At 49.8% G+C, this 24,195-nt stretch overlaps 1 long non-coding RNA gene across 1 annotated transcript in view; it reads left to right on the top strand.

Annotated features, from left to right (window-relative positions):
* The first annotated feature begins 4,270 nt into the window (after positions 1-4,270).
* Positions 4,271-24,195, top strand: part of LOC144726853 (uncharacterized) — a 55,020-nt gene continuing 35,095 nt past the window's right edge. The window contains exon 1 of the long non-coding RNA XR_013587347.1: positions 4,271-4,331. This is a non-coding gene — a long non-coding RNA (uncharacterized LOC144726853). The remainder of the gene's footprint in view (positions 4,332-24,195) is intronic.

Below are 24,195 nucleotides of genomic sequence, written 5' to 3'. Positions count from 1 at the left end.
GGCATATTTTTTTTAATCATACTGCTTCTGTCTATCCAGCGGTATTTTTTTATGTATTACTCGTTAACAATTTTTTTTTATTTTACTAGGCGAGGTCCACATAGCTATATAGCTCTTTTTCACAAGCGACCTGGTCACAAATGATAGCTCAATCAAGTGGCTTTTCACGTGGAAATTTAATAGCAGCCAAATACTCTAAACGAATTTTTTTTTTATGTGGAAGGAAAAAACCGGAAGACCCGGAGAAAAATCCACGCGACCACTGAGTAAAACATGCAAAGTTCCAAATATGTAGGCCTCCGAGTAGGGATCGAACCCACAACCTCCTGTAAACCAGGGGAGGTAGTTAACATCTTGCAAACCGTGTCATAAATGGTTACACCACATTTAGTCGATTGTCAGCAGGCCTTGTTGTTGTGTGGTGGAGTGAAGTATGGTTTTCTCCCACCTCTTCCAAAACGTCGGGCCAGTGTGTGAAAGAGTCGGCCAAATGCTCTTTAGTGGAGGCCCTTCCTTCCCGCGGTGCGGTTCGAGAGGGAATGCTCACATCTTGCATTTCCCTTCTGAAAGCCAATTCCAATATTTTTCGATGCATATTTTACAACTCGCGAGAGAAGCCGACTGAACGTCAATCAGTTCCCGTCCTCTCCAATGGCACGAGTCTATTCGTTGCATGATTTTTGGAATAGGGTTCACACAACTTAGCAGGATATTGCAAATGAGTGGATAAGCAGCACCAAGCCGAATAGCTGAATTGTCGAGTGAAACATTACACATTTTTTTAATATATATTTTATGAGAATAAATAACATTTACGCAATCTAACCTGAATTAACCTTTATTACGGTTATAATATTGGTCGCGGTAGCCCTACGAGTGAAGGCTTAATTAAACCAGAAATGAATATGCAAAGGAAAACAAATGTTAGGGGTCAATTAATGGGGGGGGGGGGGGTCACAATACATCTGGACCAGCCTGTAGATCGGCCCTCAGTTAGATGCTCTTTACAAAGCAGCCATGAGCACCATCAAAGCGTCGCACCTCTCCACCCTTCGCTGAGCCCTTGTCAGCCTTTGTTCCATTCCCAGCATCGGTGGGAGTTGAGCAGAGGGAGGGAGAGAGACGAGAGTGGAGAGATGGAGCGAGGAACGGTGTGGATCAGAGGGCAAAGCGGGCGCACGTTGGAGACGGCCGATGGGCTTGTTGAAAAGTTCTAGATTTGAAGCTTTCGTGACTGCAAGGATTCATACTCTTAGTTTTTTTCGGTAAAGTCACGTAGGTAAAACATTATAATTAATAAAAGTAAAATAAAATAAAAATCACGACGTTTCGGAGGCAACACAAGCTTCCGTCTTCAGGTGGAACCGTCACAGCCACGACAGCTGTATCAAGTAAATGAGAGATTGCAGGAGCTACCACTCCGTTTATATAATGGTTGGAGAAGGGGGGGGGGGTAAGGGCCAAGTACAGCACACTCCCTATTCATATGGTAAGGTGAGGCTTAAGAGGGTGAGCCCTTGTTATGGAGAGGCACGGTTTGTGACTCAACCTGGCCTACCTAACAAAAGTGTGAAAAGGAGAAACAACTAAACATGGTAAACCTGTGATAGTTGTCTCTCAAATAAGATTGGCCAAATAAGTGTAGTTAAATCCTTTTTGCATGGTTAATCACAACTTTCCAATGATTACTCAGTTTGTAACCGTCATCACGGTTGACGGTTACACACTGAGTAATCATTGGAAAGATGTGATTAACCATGCAAAAAGGATTTAACTTACCATGTTCAGTGGTTGTCTCCTTGTCACAGGTTGAGTCACAAACCGTACCTCTCCATAACAAAGGCTCACCCTCTTAAGCCTCACCTTACCATATGAATAGGGAGTGTGCTGTACTTGGCCCTTACCCCCCCCCCCTTCTCCAACCATTATATAAACGGAGTGGTAGCTCCTGCAATCTCTCATTTACTTGATACAGCTGTGTCGTGGCTGTGACGGTTCCGCCTGAAGACGGAAGCTTGTGTTGCCTCCGAAACGTCGCGATTTTTATTTTATTTTACTTTTATTAATTTTAATGTTTTACCTACGTGACTTTACCGAAAAAACCTAAGAATATGAATCCTTGCAGTCACGAAAGCTTCAAATCTAGAATCATACTCTTAGGTTTTTTCGGTAAAGTCACGTAGGTAAAAAAATAAAAATAAATAATAAACATAAATAATACACATAATAGAAATAATATAATAAATCACGACGTTTCGGGCGCAACGTCGCGATGTATTATTGTATTATTTTATTTTTATTATTATTTCTATTATTTTTATTATTTATTATTTATTTTTACCTTGTTGAGAAGTGTCAGGGCAACACGGACGACGGAGTGGAAGCTGTCTGCGGTGTGCCGTACACGCCCTGAGCTTCACCTCCACCGAGGAGACGGAGCAACGAAATCCGGCTCGAGAGCAGGGGGCTTAACGGTTGCATCGCGTGGTGATCTGCGACGGAAGAAGCCTCCGATCCAGCAGTAGGTGGACCAGAACGTCTGGTGACGATTGCGGTCAATGCGGACGCAGTGCGGAGGTTTCAACTGGGACTGTGAGTTTCGCGAGGGTTTTTCTCGGTCTCATGGCACGACTGTGATAGTGGTGGCATTTCAATCACTGGTCCATCCATTTATTCAAATTATTTTTTGAGTCAAGATTCACCCCCCCATCCCCCCCACTGAAGAGGGCTTAGCAATACTTTAGAGTATAAATTAAAGGAAGGTAGTCCTACCTATACACTATACTCGTATTGTAGGACATATTGTGAGCTGGCAGCCCGTCTCCCCGTTAGTCCGACCCACTTCAACACAACCACACCCACTCAGCCACTAGCCCCCCCCTCCAAACGTCGAGGTGCTCTGTCTGACGTTGGCCCCGCCTACCGCTCGTGTAGCCCCGCCCACTACGCAGCTAGCCCCGCCCACTACGCAGATAGCCCCGCCCACTACGCAGGTAGCCCCGCCCACTACCCATGTAGCCCCGCCCATTACCCCGGTAGCCACGCCCATTACCCATGTAGCCCCGCCCACTACGCAGGTAGCCCCGTCCACTACGCAGGTAGCCCCGCCCACTACCCATGTAGCCCCTCCCATTGCCCCGGTAGCCCCGCCCACTACGCAGATAGCCCTGCCCACTACGCAGGTAGCCCCGCCTACTACCCATGTAGCCCCGCCCACTACGCAGGTAGCCCCGCCTACTACCCATGTAGCCCCGCCCATTACCCCGGTAGCCCCGCCCACTATCCAGGTAACCCCGCTTATTATTCGGATAGCCCCGTCCATTACTCAAGTAGCCCCGCCCACTACTCGGGTAGCCCCGCCCACTACTCGGGTAGCCCCGCCTTCTAACCCTCATTATGAGTCGAGCGTGGAGCCAGAAGTTTTTTTTTAAAAAAATCCAGCGTTTGAGAAGAAGTTACGGGGCGACCCCCCGGGGTCGGACTTTCCGAAATCACCACGAATGTGTGGACAAACCCCGGGAGAGTTTGTTTGGAAGCGTTAGAGAACACTACACACTCCCACTTGCATGTGGGGGATCCTTGAGACAAACGTAATGCGTGCTGCTGCTGCTGCTGTTCGCGTGTGAAGCAGGCGACATTTGTAGATTGTTGTAAAAAAAACTGCGCGCGATTGGCCGTGCTACAACATGCACGTTGTTCAGTAACTTTGGGCACCTGCTGCAGTTTAGGCCGCTTCGGTATTAAATGGGCTACTGGTCTCGAAAATTAAGCTGCGCTCTTAGCATTATGGCGTGTGCGATGTGGAAGTGATTATCGCAGATGTGTGCGGGTGGGAGGGGGGGTGGGAGCGGTGGCGCAGTGGTTAGCGCACTGTGTTACGAATGGGAATAATGCACATATGGAACTAAAGGGGCCCCCTGGATGTGATTTAGCAACACAGACACTCAGAAGAACCCGAAGACAAATTACGAAAATTATATAACCAGATCATGAAAGAGAGTGGCGAACAGCGTAGGCGCAAGGGGTTTCCACCTAACGGGCGTTACGTATTTCCGCGATTACGGTACCAATTGTACTCCCGATTCAAATGCAATCGTTCCACGCTGCACGCGCCCAATGATTGTTCAACACGTCCCACGTGACGCGCTAGGAAATTAACCCTGTTATTGTTCGAGTTGAATTCTCTGTTTCAGAAACACAATCGGATGTAATTAGCATTGCATATCCGATATAAGGCAGACAAGACAACGATCCCCCGTATAGCCTCAACAGACTGTTGGGGCAAGTGCTGTTAGCGAGCACCTATGAAGACCGGCACGGCTCACGAGGAGGTGGGTGACCATCACCACGCCCGACCGTCTTTGTCTCCTGAGCGGCGATGTTTACACACCGCACCAGGTACCCATTTGAAGCCGAGTCGACCTAGGGGAGGCTCATAACCGGTTCAAATAATCGTCGCCGGTGTTGGCCGTGAGCGGAAATTTAGCCAGACGCGCACACACGCACACACACACACGCACACACACACACGCACGCGCACACACGCACACGCGCACACGCACACGCACGCATACACGCACACACGCGCACACGCGCACACGCACACGCACGCACGCACGCACACGCACGCGCACACGCACACACGCACACACGCGCACACACGCGCACACACGCACACGCACACACACACGCGCACGCACACACACACGCGCACACACGCACACACGCACACACACGCGCACACACGCACACGCACACACGCACACACACGCACACGCACACACACGCACACACACACGCGGCCACTTAGCAAACTCGGTGGCAGCGATTGCCACCGGCTCGCAAATGGACGCAGAGCACAGTGGGAATTCAATTAAAGCGCCCCTTGAATTTTGTTTAAAATTTGATTGTGCTTTGGACATTGTGGCTTGAGCCACACATCACTGGGAAACAACACGGGAGCGGTGTCTTTTGTATTAATCCCCCCCGATGATCGTTGTTTGATTTGAACCGTCGCGCTCATCACCCCGCGTGTGTGCCATCTGCGCCACGACGGTTTTTGCAGATTATATATGTTATATATTTTTTGTAACTTATTTAAATGCTAGGCTCACGAACACTCGGTTTAGTACAGGGGATCGGCAAACCCGCGGCTCTGGAGCCACAAGCGGCTCTTGGAGGTCTGCAGTACGACTCTTGAAATTCGACAACAATGTCTCTTTTTATTTTGATTGCCGATCCCTGACCATGGAAGTCCAGTTCCCGTGGAAATCCAGTTTATTATGGAAGTCCAGTTTGCCGTGGAAGTCCAGTTCACCGTGGAATTCCAGTTTGACGTGGAAGTCCAGTTTACCGTGGAAATCTAGTTTACCGTGGAATTCTAGTTTACCGTGGAAGTCCAGTTCACTGTGGAAGTCCAGTTTACCGTGGAAGTCCAGTTTACCGTGGAAGTCCAGTTCACCGTGGAAGTCCAGTTCACCGTGGAAGTCCAGTTTGACGTGGAAGTCCAGTTTGACGTGGAAGTCCAGTTTACCGTGGAAATCTAGTTTACCGTGGAATTCTAGTTTACCGTGGAAGTCCAGTTTACCGTGGAAGTCCAGTTTACCGTGGAAGTCCAGTTTACCGTGGAAGTCCAGTTTACCGTGGAAGTCCAGTTTACCGTGGAAGTCCAGTTCACCGTGGAAGTCCAGTTCACCGTGGAAGTCCAGTTTACCGTGGAAGTCCAGTTTACCGTGGAAGTCCAGTTCACCGTGGAAGTCCAGTTCACCGTGGAATTCCACGGTGAACTGGAATTCCACGGTGAACTGGAATTCTAGTTTGACGTGGAAGTCCAGTTTACCGTGGGCAGGAGTCGGGAACCTGTGGCTCCAGAGCCAGCATGCGGCTCATTAAGAACTGCTTCGTGAGCGTTATGTATTAACGACTGGCCGTCTCGTATTCACCACATTGCATTGCGGCTCTTGACATATTGCTGGTTTTTTTCCATTCGAAACCGAATTCGAAAAAAATAACACCGCCTCTTCTTGTTGTTTACGGTTGGCGACCTCTGGTATAGTAACTGTCGGAGTATCGGCTTCGCTCGCTTCGCATTTAATGTTGGCTCCGGCGGCAGCGAATGCCCGGAGCCTTGATTGCCGCAACAAAAAAATGTTTCTCCCTCCGCAGCCTAAAAGTGAAGCAGCAGACACCGAGCACCCGAGCAACGCCCCCCCCCCTCCAACCATTGAAACGATGCAGCTGGGGAAATCCCATCAAGCAGATGTGAACGTATCAATTACGAGCGGCTTGAAGCACGCGCGAGCATACGAGCATTTGCACCTGCAGTCGGTAGCTATCGAGGCTGCTGGCTTTCTTGCAACTCCTTATGCTCATTCGATAATTGCCGCTCATCTGGCATCGCATGTGCTGTATTAAATATGCATTTGTTGTTCGGCACGCGGTTTTGTTTTGTGGCTGCTGATGAGCGGTGGCGGGCGTGTGTGGTTTTCTTTTTGGGTTACCCAGCTACCCGGCACAAGATATAAGGGGGGGGGGGGGCGCCGGGGGCTGCTGGGGGAAACGTCGCTCGCGTTTGTGGCTGACATACATCGAGTCAGCTGCCACGAGAAACAATTAAGCAAAACAATTGAGACGCATTCGCACCCAGACACGCGCTCGCTAATTGGCTTATCTGTGGGATTGAGCGATTCGTTTGGATCGAAGCGCCCAACACAAAATATATATACTGCTGTGAAGATTAGCGCGCAGTAAATGTTGTTTTGTTCTCGTAAAGACGGCGCGACTGCATTGTTGCGTCTATCATGAGCGGTGGCGCAGTCGGTGCATTGCGTGAACGCGGATCGAGTTCGCTGCTGGCTCGCGACCAATAAAAGTTTGCGAATATTTGAACCGGTCCTGAGCCCCTCCCTCCCTGGTTCGTCTTGGCCTCGAGTGAGTATAAAAAGTGCGGTGTGTGAACATCGGCACTGGGGGAGACTATGGCGACCGGGTTGTGGTTTGGTGGTCATCCACCGCCGTTCTGACTTGCTTTTCTGCTTCTGCCATCTACATGACAAAGGCTCAGTCGCAGCAGCAGCAGCAGCCGTACTAACCATCTCACAACAACTCCTCTCCCGCGGCCCATCCTGGCTCCTCCACCCTTAACCAGTATATATCCAAGGTCGGGTCTCTTGGGACTTCTCTTTACTTGATACAGCAATTGTGCTGTGACAGTTCCAACCTGAAGACGGAAGCTTGTGTTGCCTCCGAAACGTCTTGATTTATTATTTTATTTCTATTATTTTTCCTATTATTTTTTATAATTTGTTTTTATTATTTATTTTTTACCTACGTGACTTTACCGAAAAAAATCTAAGAGTATGAGTATCCACCGCCGTGTTGTGCCGCGCAGGCCTTCGTAGGTGCGCGCGAACAGCGCCTGCCCCAACAGGCTGGTCAAAAGCCATGCAGGGCATCTTTGTGTTTGAGCCTGGCCTGGCAAAAAGTGCAGGCACGATCGGACTTCCCACATTTAGTTGTGGCGAACGGCAGCTGTCACTGTGCTATGACGATACCTCTCGCCATGCACGTAATTGTCAATTAGTACGCAAACCTGTATGCGGGTCTCCTCTAGGTCGACTCGGGATTAAATGAGGATATGTTACGGTAAGTAAGCATCACTTGGGTGGGAGGGGGGGGAGACGTGGTCAGGCGTGGTCCTGACCACACCATCCCTTTGTGTGCCATTCCGACCTTGAAAGGTACTCACCAATAGCACTTATTTTGTAACTATATGATACTATTCGCCTTTGGTGACGATTGTGGTGGTGGTGGTAGTGTGTGCGATGGCGGTTGGTGTTGTTTTAGTTGTGGTCTCTGTGGCGGTGTTAATTGTGATGGTGGTGTTTGTTTCTAGATTTGAAGCTTTCGTGACTGCAAGGATTCGTACTCTTAGGCTTTTTCGTTAAAGTCACGTAGGTAAAAAATAAAATTAAAATTAATAAAAGTAAAATAAAAATCACGACGTTTCGTGATTTTTTTTTTTTTTGGTGGTGGTGTGGCCTTGCCAAGCTGTTTCCATCACTCACAAGCCCCACTCTCTGGTAGGCGACAAAGCGCCGCCGTTAGTCCAGCTGCCCAGGCGTGTGTGCGTGACCTCTCACTCCGTGTCTCCCGCGCTCGCGCGATTTAAAGACCCAACAAGTCCAGCGGGATGTGACCCCGTGGCAGCGGACCCCGTGTAGCAATTACCCTCCCTGATGGCGAAGAACAATTAATAAACAAGGTCTCGCTCCGTAACGCCAACACGCACGGACTTGCGCAGACTATCCCCGCCCCACACACGATGACAAACATCTCCCTCCCGTATAGCATTTCACAGGGTGTTCGGGCATGTGCTCCGTTAGCGAGCACCTATGAAGGCTGTCACAGCGCACCGATTGGGGGGTGTGGCCAAGGCCATGCCCGGCCGCCTTTGTCTCCCCAGTGCTGATGCCTACAACATCATAGCAGACACTCATCTAAACTCGATTCTACATCGGGGAAGAGGCCCACGACCCGTTCCGCTATTCGCCGCTGATGTTGGTCACGACCGGGAACCGATAGCGGGTGACAGGATCCATAGCACGTCTCGCTAAACACCGTGCCACTGCTAGTGCGAATACTATTTGCTAAATATTGATGGATAAACACACGTGACGGTTATTTCAGTTTTTTTTTATTTAAATTTGTGAATGGTTCCTGCGTGTAACGTCATCGTATGCCCATTTCTAAATGTGTAGTCGAAACCAATGGTTACCAGTTTTATACGAATGCCACAAGGAAATACTGAATTGGCCCGAAGTTGAATATGATTTCACATTTTGTATTGTATGCAATGTACAAACCCGCCAGTGGGGCTGCTTCATTATCCGCACTATAAACCCAGAAACCAAATTTCAATTCCTGGCCACGCCTAACATCGGTGGTGAGCGATATCTGAACCGGTCATGGTGGCCCATTCGACTCAACTTCCCACTGAACCTGTCCCAGGCACCTCTTTTTCTAACCCACATCCACCGGCAGTAGTGAAGTATAATCAAACAACACACACAACTGACACCCCATGGGCTGACCTTCAAGGTTTAAACACATTCCTGCGGAGGGAACTGGTAGGAACGTTGGGTTGCTCGGTCAATGGCCAGGGTCAACGGCGGCATGCTGTATTCTGCAAATATGCCCGACTGTGAGTGTGGGCACAAGCCGGCGTGAGTAGGTTAAACGTTGAGTTTTATAAGGGCACCACGGGGTGACCAGCCCCTCCCCACCCAGCCTCTCCCCACCCAGCCCCTCCCCACCCAGCCCCACCCCTCCCACCCCAAACCCAGCCCCACCCTCCCCACCCAGCCCCACACTCCCCACCCAGCCCCTCCCCACCCAGACCATCCCCACCCAGCACCTCCCCATCCATGTTTGGATGCACGACGGACGGACGGACACAATAATCCCCTGTGGGCTGGTGTAACCAGGAGGTTGCTACCAGTAATATTATTTTTGTGTTATTCTTCCATAATATAAAGTGAGTATTGCTAGCATCTCTGCACTTAATGCATTCAATTGAATGCTGGTGGCATGGCTGAGGCATTCGCAGTCACCTGTAAATAATCTCGGGGTATTAATGTGTAGCTACTCGTAATTAGTACCCAATCGTGCTCAATTAACCTTCGTGCATTTGCACGATCACCCTGTGACCGACACATTCTCTAGCCCCTGCCGTGTGCGTATGTGATCACGAGTTCAATTCCCACTCACGGTCAACACCAGTGACGATTATATGAACCGGTCCTGGGCCTCTCCTAGGTGGACTCGGTCTCAAATGAATACTTGGTGCGGTGTGTAAACATCGCCACTCGGGAGATAAAGGCGGCCGGGCGTGGTGCTGGCCACCCACCCCCTCGTGTGCCACAGTGCCGGCCTTCATAGGTGCTCGCGCATAGCGCTTGCCCCTATAGTCTGATGAAGGCTATACGGCGGATCTCTGTCATTATATATATAGGCTGGAACAAGATTTGGAACGGCCTACAGTCAAGCGGTTTTCGATTCGAATGCCAGCAAAGTTTAGCTTTGCCCCGTCGCTATTATCACCACCACCTCCATCATCACCACCGTCATCATCACCTGCGGCTGCATTATTGTAATCATCATTAATGTCGTCATCATCATCAGCAGCAGTAACAGCAGGAGCATCATCAACGTCCTTCAGGGATTGGCAAAACGAATACCAGATGGCGAGGCTGCACCAGCAATTGTTCAATGGGTGAACTCATCCCTGCCGTAGGAATGTGCACATCTAACCAGTGGCTTTGGACCATCAATAGAACTGGGTAGCACAACATATGTACTTGAGTAAAATAGCTCCTGCCGCCTTTCCAGACCGTTGGTGCATGTGCTGTTCCCGAGTACCTATTCAGGCTCGAACGAGGCGATGATGCGGCTAGCACTACGTACGACTGACCTTTGTTTCCCAAGAACTAATGTTTGCACACTGCGTTAGGTAATAATGTATGGCTGAATCAACCTAGGGGTATGCCCAGCACCGGTTCAGATACCACTCGCCACTGGTGTTGGCCGCGATCGGGGAATCGTTCTCGGGCCGTCGGATATCGTAGGGGCATTGCGCTAACCACTGCGCCACCGCTCCCCGCCCATACAGACACACGCACGCACGCATTGATGCCTCTTAAATATTAGCGCTTTCTCTGTACGCAGCAAACAAAATTTGATTTCAATTTCTTAATTGGAGCGGTAAAACTATTTAGCACTGATCATTAGTAATCGCGACCCCATGCGGAGTGCATGTAAATGAAGTACATTATTTATAGCGTTTAATTTTAATGAGTTTTTTTTTTAATATATAAATACTGATGTGGTGTTTTGCTGCCTCGTTATTAGTAACGTGGACCTGATTGTATTTTTATTTGTGGACGTAATAATTTTATTTTTTTCATTTGTATTGTTCTTACAACTTATTCTCACGCTCTAGATGATAATGTTACATTGTCATAATTGCCCAATGTTTATTGTGATGCTGACATCAATTCCATGGCTACATGCATCGTTATTATTATCATCATCACACCGAAATTTAGGTTACAATGACCACACATGAGAAATCGTACCAAAAATATATGTGCATATAATTTATAGAGATTTTCAAATCCACTGCTGGATGAAGGCCTCTTCATGCCTGCTGTGTTGTCAGTCATGGGTGTTGTTTGACCATACTTCACCACGCTGCTCAGTACTGTGGGCGGTAAAGGAGCGACGAGCCCCAAGACCGGTTCAGATGACACATTCCTGCGGAGGGAGCTGGTAGTAACGTTGGGTTGCTCGGTCAATGGCCAAGGTCAACGGCGGCGTGGTGTATTCCGCAAATATTCCCGACTGTGAGGGCGGGCACAAGCCGGCGTAAAAAGGTGAAACGTTGAGTTTTATAAGGGCACCACGGGGTGACCAGCCCCTCCCCACCCAGCCCCACCCCTCCCACCCCCCACCCAGCCCCACCCTCCCCACCCAGCTCCTCCCCACCCTCCCCACCCAGCCCCTCCCCACCATCCCCACCCAGCCCCACCCTCCCCACCCAGCCCCTCCCCACCCTCCCCTCCCCACCCAGCTCCGCCCTCCCCACCCTCCCCACCCAGCCCCTCCCCACCCAGCCCCTCACCACCCAGCCCCACCCTCCCCACCCAGCAACATCCCTCCCCACCCAGCGCCACCCTCCCCACTCAGCCCCTCCCCACCCACCCAAGCCCCTCCCCACCCAGCCCCACCCTCCCCACTCAGCCCCTCCCCACCTAGCCCCTCCCTCCCCACCCAGCACCTCCCTGCACGACGGACGGACACAATAATCCCTGTGGGCTGGTGTAACCAGGAGGTTACTACCAGTACCACTCACAAGTGAAGTTACCCCTTGTTGCCTGGTTCATCGCGCAATGAGCGAGCCATGATAAAGAGTAGCAACGGTAATAATGCAATCGTTATTATTTCATGTTCGCTGGTTGTTTTGGGCAGTTCCCTATCGCAACGTTGTGGGTTCAAATACCAATTAGGGTGGGGGGTGGGGGGTGCGGGGGTGGTGGCGTAAACTCATCCATGTGTCCCATCATCGCTCTTAGGGTTGATACAATTAGTAACACTTTGTGGGAAGTCAAGAGTGCGTGGAGTATGCCCCCGCGCCATAAAATTGTGGAAATTTCACTCAGCTCGCTGTGGTTTGTATAAGTATCGGTAGAGACGCAAATGCCCGTTTGAGTTGGGCAACGTTGATTTTTTTTTCAGTTCTACTTCATGAAAGTCATTTTTAAAGCATGAAGGGCAATCTTCCCCTTTGGCACTTGAATTATGCATCCTTAAATGGATATTGTCAGTGAGTTCCGTTAAGTACAACAATAACAATTGTTCATTATTCCTGTTGTATCATTGCTTCGCAGCACCGCGATCAGGGTTGAATATATCTGCGCGCCCGGCACGCCACATCCAGTATATACATCACAATATGGCTACTATTCACGTGCTGTCAACTTCCAATCTTCCAGCGACCCGGTAAGCATTCAGTTAGATTCTAGATTTGAAGCTTTCGTGACTGCAAGGATTCATACTCTTAGTTCTTTCGGTAAAGTTTCAAGTTCATTTTTTTACCTACGTGACTTTACCGAAAGAACTAAGAGTATTCAGTTAGATATATAATATATATAACTAATCCGTTGCACTGTGGCCATGCATTGATTGGTAACAAATTTGCTGCTCGACGCCTATAGTCTGCTCGGTGTCTATCATCAAATGCCGCGACAGAAGATGTCACCAGGCGCTAGGCAGGTGCTAGGCAGGTTGCTGGATCGCCAGGGCGAGTGAACGGTTGCGCTATACTCTGGGAGGCCTTCGTCCGGCAGCAGATCGATCACGGCTGATCGATCACGGCTGATCGATCACGGCTGATCGATCACGGCTGATCGATTACGGCTGATCGATCACGGCTGATCGATCACGGCTGATCGCCGATGTGGACGATGACGACGACAGAGTCTTGTCGACGTTCCGCACGCGCTCCCAATCTACGAACGCACGCTCAGCCGTGGGTGTTTGCGGCGTCTCCCCCGCCGCCCACAATCTCCGCCTGGTGTCTCTCCCGCGGTGAGGCCAGTTTCGGCGCCTCTTCTGATTGCGTCGCGAAGCGGTGGATTGGCGAGCGTGGCGTTTGTGGGGGCCGCGCGGCGAAACATCGCGCGTGGTCTGATGCTCGTCGTCAAAGTGGGTAGCGTGGGTTGTGTGTGTTGGGGTGTGGGGGGGGGTGTGGTGGTGGTGGTGGTGGTGGCAGCAGATATTTTCTTCCATTAACTCGTGCGTCTGGCAACCGCGCGTGTTTTCCCGTTATGCCGCCGCTGTTCCCGGCGTAATGCTTTGGATGAGGTCTCGAACACACGCGCGCACGGGCACGCGTCCGCCTGCCTGACTCTTAAACAGCTGTCGGCTCCTTCGTGCTGCTATCGGACGAGTTGAAGTTTCCGTACGGCAGTGGAGGTTTTTTTTTTACGTCGCGTTTTAACGCTACGTTAAATCGATGCGGTGTGTGTGTGTGTGTACTGTCGCGCGAGAGACAGGCTCTTTAAAACGAGGTGAGGTTTCATCGATGGCCCACACGTGGAATTAAACGCAGGAATGCAGTGGTGTCGGCTAATCCGCTTAGGCTTGGGTTTTTTGAGTCCCCTCTACCTACCAAGTAAGGGATGCCATCGGTCTGGGTAGGACAGTGCGGAAAGTGGCATCTGTGTTTGGGTGGCAGGAATGGATTTCAGTGCCGACATCCTGTAGCATTGTCTCGGAATTCCAGACGGCGGACTTGACCCCAAACTTAACCCCACACCGCTTCATCTAGGAACATTTGAAATACCCATGGATCTTCGGTGGCGTTATTAATGGACGCTTTGGCATTAAGCACGGTGGGCCACGTACGGTGCGAAAGAAGTTCAACACACATGCATTTCCAATACGGTATGAATCATATAAAGCAGAATAGTTGCAGCTGAATTTATAAGCGCACTCCTTGGGAGCAAGTTCAAGTGTGCTGACGTAGAAGTTAGTGTGCTTATCTCAGAACGTGGCCTTCGTCTTCCACTCAAGAGTGTAATGTAAGCCTTGCGTTATATCAGGGCTTGGTGTGCTTATACCTATGTGTGTGCTTATATAAAGATAAGTGATTAAACATCGGCAGGAATGTACGTACTTGTGCAATCTGTACCAATGTCGTCAATTCATATTTATGTACGGTGTTTATGTTCGGTGGGCTGCTTTTGCCTTTTCTATACTTTGTGACTCTTATCGTTTTATGTATTGTTTGTTGGTGTGACTTGCTGACCTGCCCCGACTTGGATAATCTGTGTAAAAAAAAAATCTTCAGAACTACCGGGTTTACTAAACATTTTGTATCATCATATTGTACAAAATATAATAAACACTCTTCACATTTGTCAATACTGTGGCCTTAAATGAACAACATATGTAATAGGTGTCTGTTTCATTCAGACGCTTTCTTTCCGACAGACTTGTTCTTCACCTGAGGACGGCTGCTTACGTTGTGGCCGAAACGTCGTGAGAATTATTTTATTATGTTTTATTTGTATTATTTTATTATTTCCCTTCTACGTGACTTTACCGAAAGAACCAAGAAGATGAATCCCTGCAGTCACGAAAGCTTTAAATCGAAATTTAATAGGTGACTGTTTGGGGCAATGGCACCTCTTCATTGCACGCTCTTTGTAGAACGTCTCTCTGTCATTATTATTATTATAATTCTGATACAACATCGTCAAATGATTGTACGAGGTAATGTCCACTGAGCTCTGTAGCTCTTTTTCAGAAGCCACCTGGCCACAATCGATAGCTCGATGAAAGTGGCTTATCACGTGGAGATTTCTAGCAGGCAAATAACTCTAAACGCACGTGGATTCTAAATGTGGAACGATACCCCGGAGAGAGACACGCAAAGTCCAAATTTACAGGCGTCAGGGCCCCGGGATCGAACCCACGACGTCCTGTATACCAGGCGAGGGAGTTAACATCTCGCCGCGAGCTTGGATTGATGATGCAGATTGCTGGAAAAGGGCTTGGTGTGGGACAACTCAAAAGAGCTGCCACAGACAGTCCTGTGTTGTCGGGGCGTGCACCACCTTGCCAACCCCCGGGAGACCGAGTTTAAGTGCGGAACCCACTGGAACGGCAGAGCGAAGGCAACGGCGTGTATGCGTGTCTGTACGTTGAACTTCTTTCGCACCGTACGTAGCCAACCGTGCTAATCGGAGGTGCGGGGGAAGGACAACAAAACTAAACATAACATGAAACGAGTTTTCGATCTGGATTTAAAATTGCGTAGCTCCAGTGGCTTCGTGATATTGTAAGGAAGAGCGTGGATCTCCCAGATACTGTCTACCATTCATATATAATGACGACTTTTTTGCGCCTGATTAAAGAAGCAAATGTAGGGGGCATCGACAACCTTCTTGCCTTACTGCCACCTACTGACCTCTACACAGTCCTGCAGACACGGTGATCTGTGTGGAGTTCACCAACCGCAAACCTTCAACGCCACCACACCCGGTCAACATGTTGAGCAGCTTCCTAAGTGTTAACGTCGCTTCGCTTTGCACTGGATATTAAGTTCAATTTGTGTCAACGGATGAGACGGTAGGAGATAAAGGTGCAGCCCTGCAATTGCGCCACGCGGGGGAGATGTTAACTACCTCGCCTTGTATACAGGGCCGTGGGTTCGATCCCGACCCTCAAAGTTGAAACTTAATTTATTAGGTATAGCCCTGTGAGCCATTCGGCTCTTGAATCGGGTGCAACCGCAACAAACAAAAAACAAAAACATGAACAATAAAACATCTTAAAGTGACTATGTGCAAACAGAAAATCCAAGAAAAGACAGCAAAATATTGCAGAAAAATCACCGTACACCAACACTGTGCAAATATCCCAGTGGGATGCAAGTCAAACAACAACAACCACAAGACAAGACCCTGACGCTTGCATGTTTTTAGTTTTCACGTTATCATTTGTGGCCAGGTCGTTTCTGAAAAAGCTACATAGCTCAGTGGGCCTTACCTGCTAATAACCAACATAGTTTCGCTAGTTCGTATAGGCTCCTCTCTATGCACGTATTACTCGACATCAAATTTCGATTAAAAGTTTTCGTGACTGCAGGGATTCATCTCCTTGGTTCTTTCGGTAAAGTCACGTAGAATGGAAATAATAAAATAATAAAAATAAAACAATAAAATAATTCTCACGACGTTTCGGCCACAACGCAAGCAGCCGTCCTCAGGTGAAGAACAAGTCTGTCGGAAAGACAGCGTCTGAATGAAACACCACCAGGCTTGGAGCATATATTTAAACTGGGTTGGAGGGGGAAGAGCGCCTTGACTCGACATCAGTTTCGTCTTTTGCTTGCTCAGACCACTGCTGGTGTAACTACACTGTTATTGTATCGGCAGGGATAACATCCAATGCTGCGAACAAATACGAGCACAGTGTGTTCTTTGGAACTCCTTTTTGTATTCTTGGTTCTTTCGGTAAAGTCACGTAGAAGGCAAATAATAAAATAATAAAATATAAAACAATATTATTTTATTATTTCCCTTTTACGTGACTTTGCCGAAAGAACCAAGAATATGAATCCCTGCAGTCACGAAAGCTTTTTTCGAAACTCCTTTTTGTGTTTAGTTTGTTGGCCTTCCCCATACCTAGGATTAGCGCGGTTGGCTACGTACGGTGCGAAAGAAGTTCAACATTCGTACAGGTGGCCGGGTGCCACAGAGGGTCAGAGCCGCTGAGTGACACTGCTGAGATCATGGGTTCGAACCCGGGCAGTTATCCGTGATTACACTGGGCTCCCGAGTTCAGTGAGAGTTCATCCTGGTTACCGATGACTGCAAAAATAAACGAACAACCCCCCCACCCCCCCATCACATTAAATTTGATTCTGGACTTAATTTGGTAAATTACAGCCGTGAGAATGTAAAATATCAGTTTGACCGTCAAGGGATGAACAATCATCTCTATCGGCGGCAGGGTGAGTGGGGAGGTGCTGCGCCCGATCGAGTGACGGGATCTGGAGCACACCGAGGGTTGTACCTAAGACTGGTCTTGGGAGAGGCCCGGGTGGACAGTTGATGTCTGACGTTTCGCTCCGCGTGCCGGGAGCTTCAATGGGGGAAGTGAATTCGTTTCCGACGAATTGTCAGACATCGTTTCGAACAGGGCGCGGTGTAACCCAAAATCATCGCGGAGCTCTTGGAGCACAGCCGCGAAAACGATTTTAAAAGTTCTACTCCTGAAAAGTTCACACGATAACCACAGATTTTGCCAAGCCCACGGCACGACAAACACGCCACAAAACAGCGAACCGACACAACAAAGACGAACAAAGATTCTAGATTTGAAGCTTTCGTGACTGCAAGGATTCATACTCTTAGTTTTTTCGGTAAAGTCACGTAGGTAAAAAATGAAATTAAAATTAATAAAAATGAAATTAAAATTTATACAAATAAAATAATATTTTTATTAATTTTAACTTCATTTTTATTAATTTTTAATAAAAATAAAATAATATTTTTATTAATTTTAATTTCATTTTTTATCTACGTGAAATTAAAATTAATAAAAATAAAATACTATTTTTATTAATTTTAATTTCATTTTTTACCTACATGACTTTACCGACAAAACTAAGACTAAGAAGAAAGATCATCCGTACAGCCTGAACAAACTGTTGGGGCAAGTGCTGTTAGCAAGCAACTATATAGGCCGGCACAGCACACGAGGGGTGCGAATGACCACCGCCTTTGTCTCCCCACTGGCGATGTTGACACACCTCCCCTAGGTACTAATTTAAGGCTGAGTCGACGTAGGAGAGGCCCAGGACCGGTTAAGATAATCGTCACCGATGCAGGGAGGGGGTGTTCTTTGAACCGACAAAGATTATCTGTACGCCCTGAACAGACTTAAGAGGCAAGTGCTGTTAGCGAGCCCCTCCACACACAAAGACAAAGACTCCCCGTATAGCCTTAACAGACACTTTTTGGGGGCAAGTGCTGTTAGCGAGTAGAATCTACGAATACCGGCACGGCAGGGCACACGAGGGAGTTGGGGGGCGAGGGTGTGAGTGGCCACAGCACCACGCCCGACCGCCTTTGTCTCCCCTAAGTGGCGATGACTCACACGCACACCACACACGCACATCACACACGCACCACCACACACGCACACCACACACGCACATCACACACCACACACGCACACCACACACGCACCACCACACACGCACACCACACACGCACACCACATACGCACACCACACACGCACCACCACACACGCACACCACACACGCACACCACACACGCACACCACACACCACACACGCACCATCACACACGCACACCACACACGCACACCACACACGCACCACCACACACGCACATCACACACCACGCGCGCGCAGCTGGGCACGATTGGTTGTTTTGGCCTTTGCTGGTCGGTGCTGTTTGGCCGCGGCGTGCATCTCGCACGGGGATAATGGGGGAGGTGGCACGCTCAGGGCGGGTTGTTCGGAATTAAAAAGAAGAGGGGGTTGGGGTGGTGTGGAAGGTGCACAGCTGCAGGCTCACACACACACAGTCACTACTCACACACACAGTCACTACTCACATACACACACAGCCACTACTCACACACACACACAGCCACTACTAACACACACATACAGCCACTACTCACACACACACACAGTCACTACTCACACACACAGTCACTACTCACATACACACACAGCCACTACTCACACACACACACAGCCACTACTAACACACACACACAGCCACTACTCACACACACACACACAGTCACTACTCACACACACACACAGCCACTACTCACACACACAGCCACTACTCACACACATACACAGCCACTAGTCACACACACACACACACAGCCACTACTACCCTCACTCACACACACACAGCCACTACTACCCTCACTCACACACATACAGCCACTACTACCCTCACGCAAACACACACAGCCACTACTACCCTCACACACACACAGCCACTACTACCCTCACTCACACACACACAGCCACTACTACCCTCACTCTCACACACACACAGCCACTACTACCTTAACACACACACACACAGCCACTACTACCCTCTCACACACACACACACACACAGAAACTACTACCCTCACTCACACACACAGTCACTACTACCCTCACACACACACACACACAGCCACTACTACCCTCACTCACACACACACAGCCACTACTACCCTCACACACACAGCCACTACTACCCTCACTCACACACACAGCCACTACTACCCTCACTCACACACACACACACAGCCACTACTACCCTCACTCACTCACACACACAGCCACTACTACCCTCACTCACACACACACACAGCCACTACTACCCTCACTCACACACACACACAGCCACTATTACCCTCACTCACACACACACACAGCCACTACTACCCTCACTCACACACACACACAGCCACTACTACCCTCACTCACACACACACAGCCACTACTACCCTCACACACACACACAGCCACTACTACCCTCACACACACACACAGCCACTACTACCCTCACTCTCACACACACAGCCACTACTACCCTCACACACACACAGCCACTACTACCCTCACACACACACACACAGCCACTACTACCCTCACACACACACACAGCCACTACTACCCTCACACACACACAGCCACTACTACCCTCACTCACACACACAGTCACTACTACCCTCACTCACACACACACACAGCCACTACTACCCTCACTCACACACACACACAGCCACTACTACCCTCACACACACACACAACCACTACTACCCTCACTCACACACAGCCACTACTACCCTCACACACACACACACAGCCACTACTACCCTCACTCACACACACACACAGCCACTACTACCCTCACTCACACACACACAGCCACTACTACCCTCACTCACACACACACACAGTCACTACTACCCTCACTCACACACACACACACAGTCACTACTACCCTCACTCACACACACACACAGCCACTACTACCCTCACTCACACACACACAGTCACTACTACCCTCACTCACACACACACACAGCCACTACTACCCTCACTCACACACACAGCCACTACTACCCTCACTCACACACACACAGCCACTACTACCCTCACTCACACACACACAGTCACTACTACCCTCACTCACACACACACACAGTCACTACTACCCTCACTCACACACACACACAGCCACTACTCACACACACACACACAGTCACTACTCACACACACACACAGCCACTACTCACACACACAGCCACTACTCACACACATACACAGCCACTAGTCACACACACACACACACAGCCACTACTACCCTCACTCACACACACACAGCCACTACTACCCTCACTCACACACATACAGCCACTACTACCCTCACGCAAACACACACAGCCACTACTACCCTCACACACACACAGCCACTACTACCCTCACTCACACACACACAGCCACTACTACCCTCACTCTCACACACACACAGCCACTACTACCTTAACACACACACACACAGCCACTACTACCCTCTCACACACACACACACAGAAACTACTACCCTCACTCACACACACAGTCACTACTACCCTCACACACACACACACAGCCACTACTACCCTCACTCACACACACACAGCCACTACTACCCTCACACACACAGCCACTACTACCCTCACTCACACACACAGCCACTACTACCCTCACTCACACACACACACACAGCCACTACTACCCTCACTCACTCACACACACAGCCACTACTACCCTCACTCACACACACACACAGCCACTACTACCCTCACTCACACACACACACAGCCACTACTACCCTCACTCACACACACACACAGCCACTACTACCCTCACTCACACACACACAGCCACTACTACCCTCACACACACACACAGCCACTACTACCCTCACACACACACACAGCCACTACTACCCTCACTCTCACACACACAGCCACTACTACCCTCACACACACACAGCCACTACTACCCTCACACACACACACACAGCCACTACTACCCTCACACACACACACAGCCACTACTACCCTCACACACACACAGCCACTACTACCCTCACTCACACACACAGTCACTACTACCCTCACTCACACACACACACAGCCACTACTACCCTCACTCACACACACACACAGCCACTACTACCCTCACACACACACACAACCACTACTACCCTCACTCACACACAGCCACTACTACCCTCACACACACACACACAGCCACTACTACCCTCACTCACACACACACACAGCCACTACTACCCTCACTCACACACACACAGCCACTACTACCCTCACTCACACACACACACAGTCACTACTACCCTCACTCACACACACACACACAGTCACTACTACCCTCACTCACACACACACACAGCCACTACTACCCTCACTCACACACACACAGTCACTACTACCCTCACTCACACACACACAGCCACTACTACCCTCACTCACACACACAGCCACTACTACCCTCACTCACACACACACAGCCACTACTACCCTCACTCACTCACACACAGCCACTACTACCCTCACACACACACACACAGCCACTACTACCCTCACTCACACGCACACACAGCCACTACTACCCTCACTCACACACACACAGCCACTACTACCCTCACACACACACACAACCACTACTACCCTCACTCACACACAGCCACTACTACCCTCACACACACACACACAGCCACTACTACCCTCACTCACACACACACACAGCCACTACTACCCTCACTCACACACACACAGCCACTACTACCCTCACTCACACACACACACAGTCACTACTACCCTCACTCACACACACACACACAGTCACTACTACCCTCACTCACACACACACACAGCCACTACTACCCTCACTCACACACACACAGTCACTACTACCCTCACTCACACACACACACAGCCACTACTACCCTCACTCACACACACAGCCACTACTACCCTCACTCACACACACACAGCCACTACTACCCTCACTCACTCACACACAGCCACTACTACCCTCACACACACACACACAGCCACTACTACCCTCACTCACACACACACACAGCCACTACTACCCTCACTCACACACACACAGCCACTACTACCCTCACTCACACACACACACAGTCACTACTACCCTCACTCACACACACACACACAGTCACTACTACCCTCACTCACACACACACACAGCCACTACTACCCTCACTCACACACACACAGTCACTACTACCCTCACTCACACACACACACAGCCACTACTACCCTCACTCACACACACAGCCACTACTACCCTCACTCACACACACACAGCCACTACTACCCTCACTCACACACACACAGTCACTACTACCCTCACTCACACACACACACAGTCACTACTACCCTCACTCACACACACACACAGCCACTACTCACACACACACACACAGTCACTACTCACACACACACACAGCCACTACTCACACACACAGCCACTACTCACACACATACACAGCCACTAGTCACACACACACACACACAGCCACTACTACCCTCACTCACACACACACAGCCACTACTACCCTCACTCACACACATACAGCCACTACTACCCTCACGCAAACACACACAGCCACTACTACCCTCACACACACACAGCCACTACTACCCTCACTCACACACACACAGCCACTACTACCCTCACTCTCACACACACACAGCCACTACTACCCTCTCACACACACACACACACAGAAACTACTACCCTCACTCACACACACAGTCACTACTACCCTCACACACACACACACAGCCACTACTACCCTCACTCACACACACACAGCCACTACTACCCTCACACACACAGCCACTACTACCCTCACTCACACACACAGCCACTACTACCCTCACTCACACACACACACACAGCCACTACTACCCTCACTCACTCACACACACAGCCACTACTACCCTCACTCACACACACACACAGCCACTACTACCCTCACTCACACACACACACAGCCACTATTACCCTCACTCACACACACACACAGCCACTACTACCCTCACTCACACACACACACAGCCACTACTACCCTCACTCACACACACACAGCCACTACTACCCTCACACACACACACAGCCACTACTACCCTCACACACACACACAGCCACTACTACCCTCACTCTCACACACACAGCCACTACTACCCTCACACACACACAGCCACTACTACCCTCACACACACACACACAGCCACTACTACCCTCACACACACACACAGCCACTACTACCCTCACACACACACAGCCACTACTACCCTCACTCACACACACAGTCACTACTACCCTCACTCACACACACACACAGCCACTACTACCCTCACTCACACACACACACAGCCACTACTACCCTCACACACACACACAACCACTACTACCCTCACTCACACACAGCCACTACTACCCTCACACACACACACACAGCCACTACTACCCTCACTCACACACACACACAGCCACTACTACCCTCACTCACACACACACAGCCACTACTACCCTCACTCACACACACACACAGTCACTACTACCCTCACTCACACACACACACACAGTCACTACTACCCTCACTCACACACACACACAGCCACTACTACCCTCACTCACACACACACAGTCACTACTACCCTCACTCACACACACACACAGCCACTACTACCCTCACTCACACACACAGCCACTACTACCCTCACTCACACACACACAGCCACTACTACCCTCACTCACACACACACAGTCACTACTACCCTCACTCACACACACACACAGTCACTACTACCCTCACTCACACACACACACAGCCACTACTACCCTCACTCACACACACACAGTCACTACTACCCTCACTCACACACACACACAGCCACTACTACCCTCACTCACACACACAGCCACTACTACCCTCACTCACACACACACAGCCACTACTACCCTCACTCAC

This window comes from Lampetra planeri, chromosome 24 (genome assembly GCF_965212315.1).
Source record: "Lampetra planeri chromosome 24, kcLamPlan1.2.h2, whole genome shotgun sequence".
Lineage (NCBI taxonomy): Eukaryota > Metazoa > Chordata > Hyperoartia > Petromyzontiformes > Petromyzontidae > Lampetra > Lampetra planeri.
This window is presented reverse-complemented; position numbering and strand designations above follow the sequence as displayed.